We start from the raw sequence: 17,295 nt of genomic DNA on the forward strand, positions 1-17,295 counted from the left end.
AGCTGAGATCTGCCTTTCTGAGATTTTCCCCACTAACGTCCTAGGTCTGTCATCTGGGCCTTACCCAAACTCTCAGAACCTCAGTTTATTCATCTGCAAAATGGAGCTACTCATAGTTCCTATCCTATTGGGTTACTGTGAGGATAAAATGACATAAAGATTAGGGGGCCTGTGTGGCTCAGTGGGTTAAGCATCCAATGCTCATGGTTTCAGCTCAGGTCATGATTTCATGGTTTGTGAGACTGACTTCCGAGTCGGGCTCTGTGCTGACAGCACGGGTCCTACTTGGGATTCCCTCTCTCTCTCACTCTCTCTGCCCGCCCCTTGCTCATGAACACACACACACTCTCTCTCAAAATAAATAAATAAACTTAAAAAAAAATAAGATAAAATTGTAAAGCATTTGGCTCACGTCTATACAGTTAAGTTTTTAATTAGTGGTAGCCAATAACAATAAAAGAAGGACAGCCTTGGGAATCAATCAAACAGGAAGCAGGAGCAGCGGCAGGAGGAGGGGGAAGGAGTCAGAAAAGGTATAAGGGCTATACTTTCTGGGGTGCCAAGCCGTTCTCAGTTCTCAGGGAACCTCAGTGTGGCAAGGGAGAGCACACAAGCTTTCCAAGGATGCTTCCTAGCTGCGTAATTCACATAAACATGAGAAGAAAGGCACTTGGAGCTCATGTAGGTTTCCACCCAGTGGGGGCGGCATTACGGCTTCCACCGCACAGGGAGGTGGCTCGGGAAGATGGATAGGTTTCCCAAGGTCGTGGAGCTAGGGCGAGCTGGCCTTCACCAGAGCCTCGTCCTCCTCTTCCTCCTGCCAGGACTGCAGGGGGAGCTCCCCATGGACTGTGCTGTGGGTCGAACTGTGTGCCCCACCCCCCAAATTCCTACGTTGACATCCCAACCCCCAGTATCTCAGAACATGACCGCATTTGGAGACAGTGTCCTCACAGGAGTAAGGGAGTTAAAATGAGAGCCTGAGGGTGGGCTCCCATCCAGGACTGGTGGCCTTATTACAAGGGGTAATTTGGACAGAGACACGCATAGAGGGAACGCGATGTGAACAGACAGGGAGAAGGCCTACCAGAGAGGCCTGGAATACACCTTTCCTGCACAACAAACACACTGATTTTGGGTTTCCCAGCCCCCAGAACTGTGAGAGAATAAACTTCTGCTGTTGAAGCCACCCAGCGTGCGGGACTTTGTCACGGCAGCCCTACGGGCAGAGTGTGGAGGTCCCCCCAGACCGCGTGTATGTGGTAAGGGCTGAAGAATTCCCTACAGATGTCTGAACAGGCAGGGGCGAAGGTGTGAGCCGTCATCCCGCCCCTCTCCAGAACCTGGGATGTTGGACAGAGCTGTGAGGCCAGCAAGGCCATGTCTGACCGCAAGGCCAAGGCCTTGGGATTGATCTTCCTGCTTCTTGTGGCTGAGAACATTTTCCTGGTGACTTCCTCTGGAAATTGAGATCACTGCACCTGCTGCTGTCCTCTGGGAAGACCTTCGAGGCTCACCCTGTTCCCCTGGGACTGGGGGTTTGTCAAAGAATCTGGGAATTACTGAGATGGCTGCATTTCTTTCCTCCTCTCCTGTGATCTTTTTTCTCATTTTCCCTTCCTTCTCTGGCTTCACTCCTCCTGGACTCTGCTCTGCAGTATCCTCTCTACATACCACCCCAAGCCTGCTTCCTCCAACCCCCACTCCCCCCCAGGCTGCTCTCACCTGGTGGCACTCAGCAGGACAAGGGAGAGTCCAAAGCCCAAGGTTGCCTTGGAGACGAAGGCAGGAAAAGTCCACACTCGCAACTTTGGAGTTGAGAAGAAATTATCCAGAGCTGCTTTCTCCTCCCACCTTCCAGGGAGACTTGTTCTGGTCCCTGGCCTGGATACATTATTATATTTTGCTTTAATTGCATTAAAGCAAATGACTATGCCCCCTGTGGTTTGGATCAGGTCAAGGATCTGATAATCGATCCTGGCACAGTCTAGACAGGAGTCATTTTGAAGCTGTTTTTAGCAGGATGAGAACAAACAATTTTTCCAAAGTGGTCACATTAGACAAACAGGCTGGTGGGTCATCTTTTTGGGAGGGAGCATGTCCTGGCTCCAGGCTGCCTGCTCATGGACTCCCAGGCCCCTGGACCCCCTGGGAAGCAAAGGACTTAAGTAGAGATGTCATAGGCTTAGGCCTCCCACGATGTCAAACCCGGCCCAGGTGCCAGTCCCAAAAGCCAGTCCTGACTGCTGCCACTGGGCTCAGGGCTGAAAGGCAGCATAGAGCAGGGTGCTGTAGTGGGCCCAGGAGATGGAAGAAAGATAGAATCCACCCGGGACACTGCCAAAGGCCAACTCCTGTACTGCAAAACTATTCTCCTTCATCCAGAGGAAAGCCTCAGTGTGGTACTAGTCTGTCCCCAACACCTCTCTAACGTTTGCTAATCTCCCCTTTTAACAAAGAGGGCAGGCCTAGCACTCTGCAGGGTGCTAAGATCGACCCAGATTTGAATGACTTTCTTGCATTTATTTCCTACAGTTTCTTACAAATAAGACCGGTTTTCACTTGATGGGAAGTGAACCATTGTTCAAGCACAGTAAGGCAGAGACCCTGAAGGTAGGAGTTGAAAGGGGACTTTGGGAGGCAGTGCTGGGTCTCTCCCTCTCTTTCTCTCTCATACACACACACCTGATGCCAGTTCCTCACTCACCTGCTGTGTGACCTCTGGCAGACCCAGACCACTGTGCTCTCTGAGCCTCAGTTTCCCTATGTAAGATGGAGTGGACAATGCTACCGCGAAGGTCACAGTGGGGATTTTCTGAGAGTGTACGTATGCAAAGCGTCCAGATGGTACCTGGCATGGGGTCTGTGCTCTGCCTGCTGGCCTCGTTCCTTACAGGGGCCACAGTTCCCTTCGGCCATTCTCAGAGCCTTCGCTGGTCCCACAGTCAAAGCTGACTAAGCTCTGGGCTCTGTAGAAACAAAAGGAATCTGAAGCCTTCTGTCATGCTCTGGCTCGAGCTCCCTGGCCTTGGGCTTGTCTCATTCCCCCAGTAGCCTCAGTTTCCCCACTATCTTCAGAAGTTCTCATCAGATGATCCCTTGTAGCTCTGACATAACATTTTGAGCAGTCACCAGAGAGCGGCAGGTCCATGGTAGAAGGCTCTGTATTAGCACACATATCTCATGCTCCTCCAGGCCCACAGTCTTGGCCATGGCCCAGCAGCACTGGCCTCCCCTGGGAGCAGGTTAGAAATGCAGACTCTCAGGCCCAGCCCAGGACTCCTGAATCAGAATATGCATTTTAGCAAGCGCTTGAAAAGCTGTTTTATATACAGCCAGTCTGAAAGGAGAATATGAAAATGCTTTTATATCTTCAAATGTATTTGTATCTATCGTGAGGAATTTTTAAAAACAATGAACACGTAATTTTTTTTTCAAAAACAATAAAGCCATTACGAAAAGGTTCAACTAACCCAGCTCAGTTTAGAGATGAAATGATTTATGTAAATCTGGCGAACAGCTTTTTCTGGGGAATTTTTTTTCTGTGTAAATTCGGGTTGCCCACTTTTCATAGGTTCTTTGGCCTCGTCCCCACGAGTGTCTCCCTCCTGCCCGATTCCTGGAGGGCTGTGTGTGCGTGCGTGTGTGTGTGTGTGTGACTGTGTTTCGCAGCTGATCCACTGAGCAGAGACTTCAGCAAAGTCAGCAAAACCAGGATGGAAATAAACTGAATTCCTGGGGGTTCCAGGGTGAGCTGCAGGAGCACGGGAAGCCAGGCCTCAGATAAACCAAAGCAGTGTGTGCATGGTCTGTGGATTAGTCAGGCATCCCAGCCTTCCAGCTGGGCCCATCCCCTCCAGGGCTTCCTGCCTCTCCCTCGGGCCTCCGAGCCTCCAACTAGGCTCTGCGTCTCCTCAGCTAGTCCTCTGCGTCTCCTCAGCTCTGTAAGGAAAGCCCCAAACACTGGGCTGTCCATTTCAAGGAATTTATCCCCCAAAAGTGAGCACAATGTAGGCAAAGATCTTTGTTTAAGAATATTTATCACATACTACTGATAAGAGTGAAAATCCAGAAAAAAAAAGTCCAAGTGTCTAAGAATAGGAAGCTGAAGTCACTTCGTGATGTAGTTTGATGGGGCAGGCAGTGCCTGGGAGCAGGTCAGCACTTACGCTCCCGAGTCAGCAGGTCCGGGCTTGAGTGATATTTTAGGCAAGTTATTTAGCCTCCCAAGCCTCAGTTTCCTTTGCTGCAAAATGGAGATGATCAGAATACGATATTCATTTTCTTGTTTTGAGGATTAAATGCGAACATGCATGGAAAATATTTAACACTGAGGCTGCTGCATGGTAAGCGCTTGGTACATGTTGGTTTACTGTGTTCCCGTTCAGATACAAAAAAATGGTGTCAATGAAGATTAATGACATGGAAACACATATGTGGTATGGTGAAAGTTAAGAAAGGAGATTATAACTCAGCACGATCCCCTTATAAGCATATGTGTAGGTACTCACATTTAAAGTGATACAGGGGCACCTGGGTGGCTCAGTCGGTTAAGCACCCGACTCTTGATTTCAGCTCAGGTCCTGAACTTGCGATTCTTGAGTTCGAGCCCTGTGTTGGGCTCTGCGTGGACCGTGTGGAGCCTGCTTGGGATTCTCTCTCTCCCTCTCTCTCTCTCTGCCCCTCCCCCCTCAAAATAAATAAATGAACTTAAAAAAATAAAGTGATATGAACTAATAGCCACATAATGGAAATGTTCCTAAAAGAATGGGAAGTGGTTGGGCACCATGTAACCCTGTCTCATTTGTCAGGCTCACTCCCATCACCTCTGCCTGGGAATGACAGGGAAAATCAGGGTTGGACCCATCTGTGCTAAGGACCATAAAGACAAAACAAAAGTGGTGCAAACTGAGTGCTTCCTAGGAGCTGGGTATACTACTGGCAAATTTATTTTTCACAACCACCTATGAGGTGGATACTATTAATATTCCCATTTTATAGATGAGGAAACTGAGGCATAAAAAGGCTGAGTAATAATTAGCCCAAGGTCTCACAGCCAGAAAGTGGTTAAAGGATGGTTTCAAACCCAGATCTTAATCACTCTGATTAATCACTGTTATACCACCTCCTAGACATCTCATTTTACAAAGAAGGAAACTAAAGTCCAGAGAAGCAGAGCCTCTGGCCCAAGGCCACACAGCAAAGCAGGGGCAGAGCAAGAACTAGGACTAGGGCATCCTGGGGCCCAGGCTTTGAGGCTCCGTTGTATCCCGGACTGTGGCCAGGGCACCTGGGCAGTTAGTGTTTGCCCTGCTCCACAGCCAGAGCTCTGGACGGTGGGGGGAATCCAGGTCCTTGGCAAGCAAAGGAGGCAAGCCATGAAACGCCTGTACCTTTGCCCTGGAGCACTGAGCCCCGCTTTAAATCCTGTGTAATTTAAGGCAAATGTAATCCATATGGCTCTGTTCATTTACACTTAAATCTTCAAAATATTGTGTTTTAAGAGCTGTTACTTACAAAGCCTTCAAAACCTGTTAAATAAGAGTCAGCTCCCCCATGCCTCCTTTCCACCCCCATCCCGACCCCAGGCCAGCCCCTCCCTGCACCCTCCGCTTCCCCCTTCTCAACTGGGCTCATACCCGCATATGGCCGGACTGCAAAGACACTCATTCAGACTTGGAAACCTGGATGTGGGCACAAGGAGGCTGTCACCAGGGTTTCAGAGCAGCATTATTTGTGTCCCCCCCCCCCCCCCCCCGAGGTGGAAAACAATGGACATGTCCATACATGAGAGAATGGATAAGTTGTGGCAAACTCATACAATGTAATGCCATACAGCAGTAAGAACTAATAAACAAGACCCATACATGTCAAAATGGATGAATCTTGCCCACATATTGTGGGGAGGGAAAACCACAATCAGTAAAAGAAAGTTATCTTATGTACTAAAAAGATCAAGTCCAGGGGCGCCTGGGTGGCTCAGTCGGTTAAGCGTCTGACTTCAGCTCAAGTCATGATCTCATGGTCTGTGGGTTCGAGCCCTGCGTCGGGCTCTGTGCTGACAGCTCAGAGCCTGGAGCCTGCTTCAGATTCTGTGTCTCCCTCTCTCTGCCCCTCCCCCACTCATGCTCTGTCTCTCTCCCTCGGTCTCAAAATAATAAATCAACATTAAAAATATTTTTTTTTGAGTCCATTTCACAGACGGTGGGTGTGGGGGGGGAGGCGAAGGAAACAATTTAATATTTGTCAGCTATGTAACACTTATTGAAAGCTTACTTGCCAGGCTCTGCAGGAGATGTTAATACTATTTTCATTTCATAGGTGAGGCAACTGAGGCTGGAAACTTCCTCAAGGTCATGCAGCTTGTAAACCACAAGGTCAGAATACAAACTGTGGCTTTTTGCCCCCCAGCTCACAGGCCAGATCACATGCTGTTGAGGCAGGCATTGTTATTTGATCTTTACCCACAATTCTTTGAGTTTGGTTTCATTATTGCCAATTTTATAGATGAGGAAACTGAGGCTCTGGGTCATCCAGTGACCTGTTAGTGGTTGTTCAGGGAGTTAATCCACAGAAACCAGACCAGGGAACCTCTTGATTCCTTGTCCAGTGCTCTTTCCATACCAGCCCTTGTCTGGAGATCTGGGGCCGGTGGGAGAATATGACCATTTTTACTGTTACCTTCCACTTTTTTGAAGCTGTATGCAATGTGGTTACTTCCAAGGAGAATGAAGGCCCCAAAACCACCTCGGCCAGGTTTGGGGCACAGAGTCGTATGTAAAGGGAGAACCTCGTGGACCTTGGGTCTTGAAGCCAACTCCACTTTCATTCGTGACCTGCCTCCTGTCCCTGCAACAAACAGATGGCACACTTAAATTGGGTGTTTTGAGGAGAATGTAAGAAAGAGATTATCCATAAATTTATGGGCGGGGTGTTGGAAAAGCAACAGTCCTAGTGCAAGACTCTGGGGCTGGCAGAGAAGCAGGCTGTTACCACCTAGGTCTGGGGGGTAAAGGGAGCTGCTTCGAGCTGCAGCCACTTGTAGAAGGTGCAGCAAAGCCAGAAAGGAGGGACTTGAGGAAATATGCCCAGTCTCACGCTCCTCCTTCTCTCAGACCCCCAGCCAATACTCCTTTCAGCCAAATCCAACGGGAAATAGAAGGCAACGAGACTTGACGCAGTTCATACAGGTCAGCCTCTCAGGGCACAGAGGACCATGGGGAGAGCCAGAAGCTGAATCCAGAGGGGCCAACAGAAGATAGTCACACATTCCACAGTAAATATTGGCTTTCCTTCAGACCTGCACAGCCTGACCGTTTCTTCCAACCTCCACAGCCCACCCCTGGTCCGAACCACTATCACCCCTTGGCTAGATTACTGCAGGAGATTCCTAGGTGGTCTCCCAGCTTCTATTATCTGTTCTTAACAATCAGAGTGATTCTTATAAATTGAAAGTCACACCATGTCACTCCTGTGCTCAAAATCTTCAAACTAAGAGCAAAGGCCAAAGTCTTTACATAACCTCACAAGTTCCTGTATAACCTGGCATTTCCCCCCATGCCCCCTTGACCTATTTTTCCCACTCCTCACTCTGCTGCAGCCACTCTGACTTCACTCTTCTTTGACAGGTAGGGGGAGTTCCTGCTTTAGGGCCTTTGCCGATCCCTCTGCCTGGAATGTCCTTCCTCCTGTCTCCTTCACCTCTAATCAAGTCTAATCCTGCTCAGAGACCTACTCTGACCCTCCTTTGTAAGACTGCAAACTATTTCCCCATCTCTCACTACTACTCCTGGTCCCCATCATCTGCCTCTAGTCTTCTTTTCCCCAATCACTCAGCATCTTTGACCAGGCCCTATGACTACGTATTTGTTATGTTTATTACCTGTCTCTCCCCACTGGAACATAGGCTCCATGAGCATGTATCTCCAGAACTTGGAAAATAGTAGGTATTCAATATGTAACCATTGGATGTTGTTGAATGATTACGATGAGGTTGAGGCAAGATCAGGCTTGGGATTTTCTAGTTAGAAAATGGGAGACGATGGGTAGAGACAGTGAGAAGATTAGTGGATCCTATACGAGGGGAAGTGGAAAAAAATGTCAACATGGAATTATCTGTTATATACCTGTTAAAAGTCGTGTGTTACCAACAGATATCAAGGGCCTGAACATCAAGGGCCTTTGACTTAGCAATTCCACTTTCAAGAATTTGTACTAAAGAACATATCCTAGATTTGGGGTAAAAATTTAGTCACAATGAAATTCTTTGCAGTGTTGTTTATAAGAGTGAAAAACTGAAACCAAAGTAGGTGTCTCGCCCTTCCCCCTAATTGTGGAATATTTATCTTAACTATGTTACAGCCATCAGATGGAATACTATGCAAACATTAAATGTATTCATTGACTTGAAAATATGTTTCTGATAATTGCTCAGTGGAAAAACACATTACAAAACAGCATTACTGTCTAATCGTGTTTAAGTAAAATATATTTTATTGTCAACAGTCTGAAAAGCTATAATCTAAAATATTAATGGCACTTAGTCTTTGGATGACCGCTACATGTGTATTTTATTTCCTTTTGTCTCTATTTTCTAATTTTGCTTCAAGGAATTTGGACTATTTATTTTTTTAACTACATTTATACTTTTTTTTTTTTTTAATTTTTTTTAATGTTTATTCATTTTTGAGAGACAGGGAGAATGTAAGCAGGGGAGGGTCAGAGAGAGAGACAGAGGATTCCAAGCTGGCTCTGTGCTGACAGCAGAGAGCCGGATGTGGGGCTTGAACTCACGGACTGTGAGATCATGACCTGAGCTAAAGTCCAACGCTTCACCGACTGAGCCACCCAGGGACCCCATTTATACTTTTTAAACAGCACGTATTTATGAGTTCTTGGACAAATAACTTGACTTCTCTGGGCCTCAGTTTCCTCATATTTAAAAATAGAAATAAAAACAGCTTTGGGGAGGTAGGTGGGGGGATGGGTTAAACGGGTGATGGGTATTAAGGAGGTTACTTGCTGTGATGAGCACTGGGTGTTAATATATAAGTGATGAATCACTAAATTATACTCTGAATTATACCTGAAACTAATGTTACCCTATAGGTTAACTAACTGGAATTTAAATAAGAACTTGAAATAAACAAACAAAAACAGAAATAAAAACGGCTTCAAATCCTTCCTGTTTCACAAGAGTGGTTCTTAGATGTGTACTGGAGGAACTGGCCAAAACTCTAAAAGAAGATGAAGAATTAAGAGAAATAGGATTGAAAGGGAAAAGATAAAACTATCACCATTTGTAGTGACTATGTATTTTTAAAAAGTTTTTTAGCGTTTATTTTTGAGAGACAGGGTGTGAGTGGGGGAGGGGCAGAGAGCGAGGGAGACACAGAGGGAGAGGGAGGCACACACTGCAAGGGCCCTTGCAGTGACTATGTTTATTGACTTAGAAAAATCAATTCCACCTACAAAAATTAACATCTCCCCATGCCAGCAATAGTCAACTAGAAAATACAGTTTAAAAATATAATGCCATTCATAAGTGGTAGCAAAGACGACAGTTGCTGGGAAGTGATTAAGAATGAAGCCAAAATATTGTCTCCTTTCAGTATTTCTATTCAACATCGAAGTGTTTATTTTAGTCACTGCAATGATAAAAGAAAAATTAATGAAAGGAATACAGCTTGGAAAAGAATTAAAATTGTCTTTTTTCACCGATTATACGATTGTGCGTGGAAAAACTTAAGAAATCTACAATAGAAACTACTAAACTCAGGACACAAGGTCAATATTTAAAAAAAATCAATTTGTAGGGGTGCCCAGGGGTGTCAGTCAGTCCATTAAGTGTCTGACTTCAGCTCAGGGCATGATCTCCCGGTTCATGAATTCCAGTCCCGTATGGGGCTCTGTGCTGACAGTTCAGAGCCTGGAGCCTGCTTCGAATCCTGTGTCTCCCTTTCTTTCTGTGCCCCTCCCCCAATTGTGCTCTTTCTCTGTCTCTCAAAAATGAATAAACATTGAAAAAAAATTTTTAATCAATTTTTATCTCTATGGTAGCTTGAACAGTTTAAAAATTAAATAAAAATAATATAATTACAATAACTCTAAAATCCATAAAATTCTTAGAAATAATTTTGTTAAAAGATGTATAATACTTCTATACCAAAAGCTACAAAATATTGATAAAATACATTAAAAAGACCTAAACAAATGGAACTCTATGCTATGTTCATAGATTAGAAGATTCAATACTGTTGAGATATTAATTCTTTCCAAATTTATGTATAGATTCAACATAATCTCATTCAAAAGTACTGCAAAATATTAAAGATCTAATATGTGAGAACTGAAACCATAAAACTCTTAAGAAAACACAGGCAGTTATCTATATGCCATTGGCCTTAGCAACGTTTTTTAGATCTGTCTCTACAGGCAAGGGAAACAAAAGCAAAAATAAACTACTGGGATCACATCAAAATAAAAGGCTTCTGCACAGTGAAGGAAACCATTAACAAAATGAAAAAGCAATCTACTGAATAGGAGAAGGTATTTGCAAATGATGTATCTGATAAGGGGTTAATATTAAAAATATATAAAGAACTTACATGACTCAACACCAAAAGCCTCAAAATGATCCTATTAAAATGGGAAGAAGACGTAAATAGACATTTTTCTAAAGAAGACATACAGATGGCCAACACATGAAAAGATTCTTAACATCACTAGTCATCAGGGAAATGCAAATCAAAACCACAGTGAAATATCACCTCGCATGTGTCAGAATGGCTAGTTTCAAAAACACAAGAAATAACAAGTGTTGGCAAGGACGTAGAGAAAGGAGAAGCCTTGTGAGTTGTTGTTGGGAATGTAAATTGGTGCAACCACTGTGGAAAAATAGTATGGAGGTTCCTCAAAAAGTTAAAAATAGAAATACCATACAATCCAGTAATTCCAGTACTGACTATTTACCCAAAGAAAATGTAAACACTAATTTGAAAGACACACGCACCCTTATGTTTATTGCAGCATTATTTACAACAGCCAAGATACAGGAGCAACCCAAGTATCCACTGATTGAATAATAAAGAAGCTGTGGGGGTGCCTCGGTGGCTCAGTCAGTTAAATGTCTGACTCTTGATCTCAGCTCAGTTCATGATCTCATGGTTTGTTAGTTTGAGCCCCGCATTGGGCTCTGCACTGACAGTGTGAAGCCTGCTTGGGATTCTCTCTCTCTCCTTCTCTTTCTCTGCCCCTTCCTCCACCCCCAAAATAAATAAGTAGGCTTTAAAAAAAAAACTGTGGTGTGTGTGTGTGTGTATTCTGTATATATAGAATGGAATATTACTCAGACATAAAAAAAAAAAAAGAATGAGATATTGCTGTCTGCAACAACAGGGATGGACCCAGAGGGTATTAAATGCTAAGTGAAACAAGTCAGACAAAGACAAATACCATATGATTTTACTTATATTTGGAATCTAAAAAAAAACAAAACAAACAAGCAGAAACAGACCTATAGAGAACAAACTGGTGGTTGCCAAAGCAGAGGGAATAGAGGGATGGGCAACACGGGTGAAGGGGAGTGAGAGGTTCAGGCTTCCAGTGGTGGAATAAATAGGTCACGGGGATGAAAGTTACAACATAGGGAATATGGCCCATGGTACTGCAACAGCATTGTATGGTGACAGGTGGTAGCTACCTTTGTGGTGAGCATAGCATAACCTGTAAAATGGTCAAATCACTACGTTGTACACCTGAAACTAATGTAACATTGTGTGTCAACTTTACTTCAATTAAAAAAATTGTTTAAAAAATTATAGCAAGAGTTTCTTGAAGTACAATTTAATTCTTAAATTTATATGGAAATGTAAGCAACCTTAAATGTTCAAATCAATCTTCAAAAAAGGCAACAAAGTTGAAAGACTTATCCTACCTGATTTCAAGACTCACTATAAAGCTGCAATAATCAAGGCCATGTGGTAGCGGCCTAAGATGAGATATATACATCAATAAAATAAAATAGTGTCTGGAAATAAACTCACACAAATATACGGTCAGTTGATTTTCAGCAAAAGTTCCACAGCAATTCAATGGGGGAAAGAAACCACTTTTCAATAAATTGTTTTAGAACAACTAGATGTATGTGTGAAAAGAAAATGAATCTGAATCCCTACCTCATACTATACCCCAAAATCAAGTCCAGAAGAATCAAGGATCTAAATGCAAAAGTTAAAATCATAAACCATCCAGAAGCAAACAGGAGAAAATTTTCAACCTTGGGGTAGACAAATATTTCTTGGGGAGATCTCAATATGTTATGCGTGTGTTGGGGCAGAGACTATGTGGGAACTCTGTAAATTTCCACTCAACTTTGCTATGCACCAAAAACTGCTCTTAAAAGAATAGTCTGTTAAAAATTGATAAGTTAGACTTCATCAAAAATGAACTTCTGATCATCAAAAGACATCATTTAATGATGAAAAGATAAGGCATAGATAAGAGAAAAAAATATATGCATACACACACACACATACACACACACACACACATATCAAAGGAATTGCATCCAGAATATATAGGAACTCTTAACAACTCAACAATGAAAAGAACAACCCAATTTAATACAAAAAGACAAAAGAGTTATATAGATACGCTACAGGGGATATAGAAATGGCCAATAAGCCCATGAAAAGGTGCTCGACATCATAAGATATAGGGAAAAGCAAATTAAAGCCAATCTGAAATACTCACTATATACCAGAATGGCTAAAATTAAAAACACAGACAACATCAAGCGTTGGTGAGGATGTGGATCTTACATTTCTGGTTGGACTGTAAAATGGTAAAACCACTTTGGAAAATTCTTTGGCAGTTTCTTTTGAAGGTAAAATACATCTACCCTATAACCTAGCAATTATTTTCCTAGGAATGAAATGAAAATACGCGTTATATATGTGTATAAATTTGTGTGAATATTTACAGCAGTTTTATTCCAATAGCCAAAAGATGGAGAAGCCTTAATGTCCATAATTAGGCAAATGGATAAACAACTTCTTACAATGGTATGCTATTCAGCAATAAAAAAGAGCAAGTTACTGATACATGCAATGGTATAAGCGAGTCTGAAAAACGCACTGAGTGAAGAAGGCAGCCATAAAAGTACATCTGTGATCCTATTTATTAGATGAAGCTTTAGTACAGGAGAAACTAATCTGTGGTGATGAAAATTAGGAAGGCATTTGCCTTTTGTAGGAGACTGACTTGAGTGATGGAAATGTTTTACATCTTTACTGTGGTAGTGTTACATCAGTGAATAACATACTTGTCCAAACTCACCCAACTTAAACTCGGTGCATTTTCGTGCACACGTCATAACTCGAAACAAAAATTCCGTAAAGCTAAAAAACACTCCACATAAGGTAAAAGGGTCTGGATCTATCAAAATTAAAGATTTTTAAAATGGAGAATAATGTAGATATAGTAAAGGGATGACAGATTGAAGGAAGGTAATTTGCACTGCCCAAAACTAACAAGAATAAAAGCGAACTCTTGACAATGAACCAGAAAATAGCCTTAGGAGAAAATTAGCCAAGGATAGGACTTAATAGTTTACAGTTCTCAGTCAAATTGGGCATACGCATATATATTATCTGGCCATTCTATTCCTAGCTATAGATTCCAGTGAAGTCCATAAAGAACATATTCTATTATATTCAGGATAGTATTATGTGTGAGATGAGTTGATAGCAATCTGCAATCAACTGGATGGTGAGAAGTTGTATTAACTCAACCCTCTGCACCTGAGGTCACATACACACGAACATGTTTATTGAGGACATACTATATTCCAGTTAGGATTGTGTGTTACATAAATTAACTCATTTAGTCTTCACAAGAAGGAGGAATTGTCATCACTCCCCATTAACGGAGAAATTAAGGCACAGAGCCATCAGGTATCATTCTGAATGTCACAAAGCTAGTCACCTGCAGAACCAAGATTCCAACCCTGCAAGCCTGAAGCCCACACCATCAACTGTTTGCTATGTTTCCTCTGTATGAATGCAGGGGAAGAAACTCAGAACCTTGAGGCCCAAGACTTAGGGCCGTCCACCATGGAATATGAACAGTCCTGTAAAAATGGTTAACCCAAAGCAAGGAGGGTCTGTGCCTTCAGCCCAAATAAACATCCTGCCAGCATTTCCTCAAGTTCAACAGTGGAAGGGAGAGAGCCAGGTGGGAGCCCATGTGGTTTTGATAGAGTGGCCATTCAAGCGGAGCTTTAAATATTATAGTGGCACTGTTTGCGCAGTTAAATTTAAGGATCTGTCAGTTTATGATGAATTTTTATTTTTAAGGGTTTCAAGTAAGCTGTAAACATTCACTCTGGACTGAAATTCTCCCCATTTAACACCTAAGAGGGCCACGGAGAGAGAGCAGAGTGGGGGGGGAGCTGGAGGTGAGCACGGAGGGTGCTAAGACCCTGGGCACTGGTGTCGGGGGAGACCTTCCCACCTGTATCTCCAGGAAGGGAGTTGAGGGGCCGGTACCCTATCGTGCAGGGAGGCCAACTGCTTCCCCAAAGAAAGCAAGGCCATTCTCTTCGCAACCCAATTGAGTTTCTCCTTCCCCACTTATTGTCATTAAACTTCCGCAGGGAATTTATTGGTACCTGGAAAGTCAAAAGAATCTAGTTCAGCCACGGCTTAATGAAGGCACTCAAATAATACTGCTGTCTCCTGGCCTGGTTCTGCAACGTGGGTTGCTCCCTTCTCAGAACATGCTGTACCTCCATAGTAGCAAAACAACAAAAGAGATTATCACCGCTCACATGTCCTTCACAGCCTTACACCTACTGAAAAGAGAAGGCAGGAGTCCCTCCCATCTGGACTCTGATTGGCTGGAGTTGGGCCACATGCGCATCCCTGGACCAATCACCAGAGGGAGGCGTAAGGGGCGGGCTGAGCCGCTGAGTCTTTCGAGTCAAGTGTGGAATTTGGGCCAAACCGTTTGGGCTGAGGGTGGTAGAGGAGTGGTGCCCTGCAGGACACTGGGGGTACCGGGGCCGGGTTTGGGGGTGAGGCCGCTGGGTAGGAAAAAACCCCAGCTGTCTACTGCAATAATCACTACCATTTTACAGAGGAGAAAGCAGAGGCTGAAATGTTACCACTTTGAGTGAGGTCATCCAATGTTGGACGGGACTGTCATCCACGTCTCCCTTACCACAGAGCCCGCAGGATTTCCGCAAGACCTAATTGCCTCTCAATCCAGAGGGAGAAGGAGATTCCTTAACCCAGGCTGCTAGCTACCTTCCCTCTTGAGCTTTGGGTCACCTTCCTGCCCCGAGCTCAAAAGGCAGCAGCCAAGAGGAGGAAGAGGCTTGAGACGACGTCACGTGGGGAATTCCTGAAGGCACTTGGGTGGCTTGGAGAAGACTTGTAGCTGAGAGGCGCCCCCAACTTCCGGGCACCTTCCTGGGAGCAGTCCATGCAGCTGCCAACGCCAGAGCGGGGGCCGGTGGGTACAAACCACAAGGAGGTAGATACAAGAGAAACCCATAGACACTGAGGGCTGTTTCAGGGTGCAGGGGGATAGGAGAAGGGGCCCAGAGAAGGAAGAGGAAGGAGGGAGGAAGGAAGGAGAGGGGTGGAGTGGGAGGGGCAAGCAGGGGCCCACCGGATGCCCTGAACTTGCCCAGATGATTCCCAGGGCATCTTGTGCGTTGGTCATAAGGTCAACTCTGTGACGTGGGATTCTCAGACGGTGACTTAGCTAAGTCAGCAGCAAAACCCAGACAGAAATTGTCATCTCCTAATCCTCCCTCCCCGAGCCAGGAGACACCTCCTAAATTCCAGCCCAAATGGTTTCTATGGAGCCCTAGTGACAAGAAAGTACGGCGGTGAGACCTCAGCCTTCGCCTCCGTCAGAGTGGGTTTGAATCCTTCCCTGACACTCCCCAGCTGTGTAATAGGGAACAGGGCACTTCTCGTCTCTGAGCCTCTGCCTCATCTGAAAACGAGAAGGATTCCCACCTCCCAGGGCTGTGTGAGAACCTAGTGAGCTAATGCGTGCCAAGTGCCCGGATGGAGTGAGAGCCCAGCACACCTGGAGTAACTGTGCATCTGGAACCCCCTCGGGGTCCTACCCACTTCGGGCCCTTGCACAGCGCCCCCCACTGATTCAGAAATAGGTTCCAGGTGCCACAGACAGGAAGTGGAGGGGCCCCCTCCCCAGGCCTCCTCTAGCCTGCCTCCTGGTGCCCACCGACACACAGGTCTCTTTCACCTCCAACTGCAAGAACCGGGCAGCTGATTTAGGAGTGTGCTCAGGGCCCAGAATGTAAACCGTTTCTCACCAGGAATGTGTAAACAACCCATAAAGCAAAGGATTTGGGGCCTAGTCACGTGGCCCGGCTGCCCATAAAACCAAAGCATTGATGTCTGCTCTCCAGCAAGCTTCTAAGCCAGGGGAATGATGGAGGGGCTGCGTCCTGGGAACCTGTAATCTCCCACCATACATCTGAGGTGGCATGTTTGAAGTCCTAGGATGAGTTATTTATATTATTTTTGTGCTGCGTACTGAAAGGGCATTAGCCCAAACTGCTGGCAATGGGGCTTACAGCAACCTGGCCACTTAAAAATATAGGGGGGGGGGGAAGGTATCCCTCTGGCAAGTCGATCATGAGCCTGAGTTTCTCTGGGCAGCCATATAATCAAAGCCAGATCGTCTAGTTTAGACTTCCCCACGCCCAGCTGTTCAAGGACCACCTTCTCAATTTCTGCCATATCCTGGTACCACCTGATCTATTATTTATTTAATGGCATTTACTTTAAATCAGTACTTTTTTTTTTTTTTTTTTTTACTTAGCTTCAATCCAGACAATATCCATGAAATCAGGTATTTGGTATCTTAGTTTAATTCTTTTCTACATTAAAATATATTCACAAGGTAAAACAACAAATGTTCACTTTGTGTTATATGAAATTATCTAGCTTACCACTAGTGTACCACAATTTGGGAACCACTGACCTGGTGGAACATGTTTATTATACAAATTGGGAAGTTGAGGCCCATAGAGGAAGGGTCTTACCCAAGGTCACGCAGCCATTAGGGGCTGGACTGGGAGCTACCTATTTAATGAGCATTTACTCTGCACTCAGCCCTTGGCTAAGCCCATTATTCAGATTTCCCGATTCACGTAACAATGAGGTGGTGTCTGTCACTGTCTCGATTTTGCAGATGAGGGAGCTGAAGCCGAGGTTAAGTGGCTTGTCCAAGACCACATAGCTAGTCAGT

At 44.6% G+C, this 17,295-nt stretch overlaps 1 long non-coding RNA gene across 5 annotated transcripts; it reads right to left on the bottom strand.

Annotated features, from left to right (window-relative positions):
- Positions 1-392: 392 nt before the first annotated feature.
- On the bottom strand, positions 393-15,990 carry LOC109503510. 5 transcript variants are annotated; one of them, XR_006584696.1, is made up of 6 exons: positions 15,167-15,990; positions 14,672-14,788; positions 7,883-8,020; positions 6,682-6,849; positions 5,640-5,684; positions 393-4,246 (listed from the first exon to the last, which is right to left on the bottom strand). It is a non-coding gene; the product is annotated as an uncharacterized LOC109503510 (long non-coding RNA). The 5 variants fall into 5 exon arrangements; XR_006584697.1 differs by lacking the exon at positions 5,640-5,684; XR_006584694.1 differs by lacking the exons at positions 393-4,246; positions 5,640-5,684 and having other exon boundaries at positions 6,292-6,849; positions 15,309-15,990.
- Positions 15,991-17,295: the final 1,305 nt, after the last annotated feature.

The sequence above is a fragment of the Felis catus genome, chromosome A1 (assembly GCF_018350175.1).
Source record: "Felis catus isolate Fca126 chromosome A1, F.catus_Fca126_mat1.0, whole genome shotgun sequence".
Lineage (NCBI taxonomy): Eukaryota > Metazoa > Chordata > Mammalia > Carnivora > Felidae > Felis > Felis catus.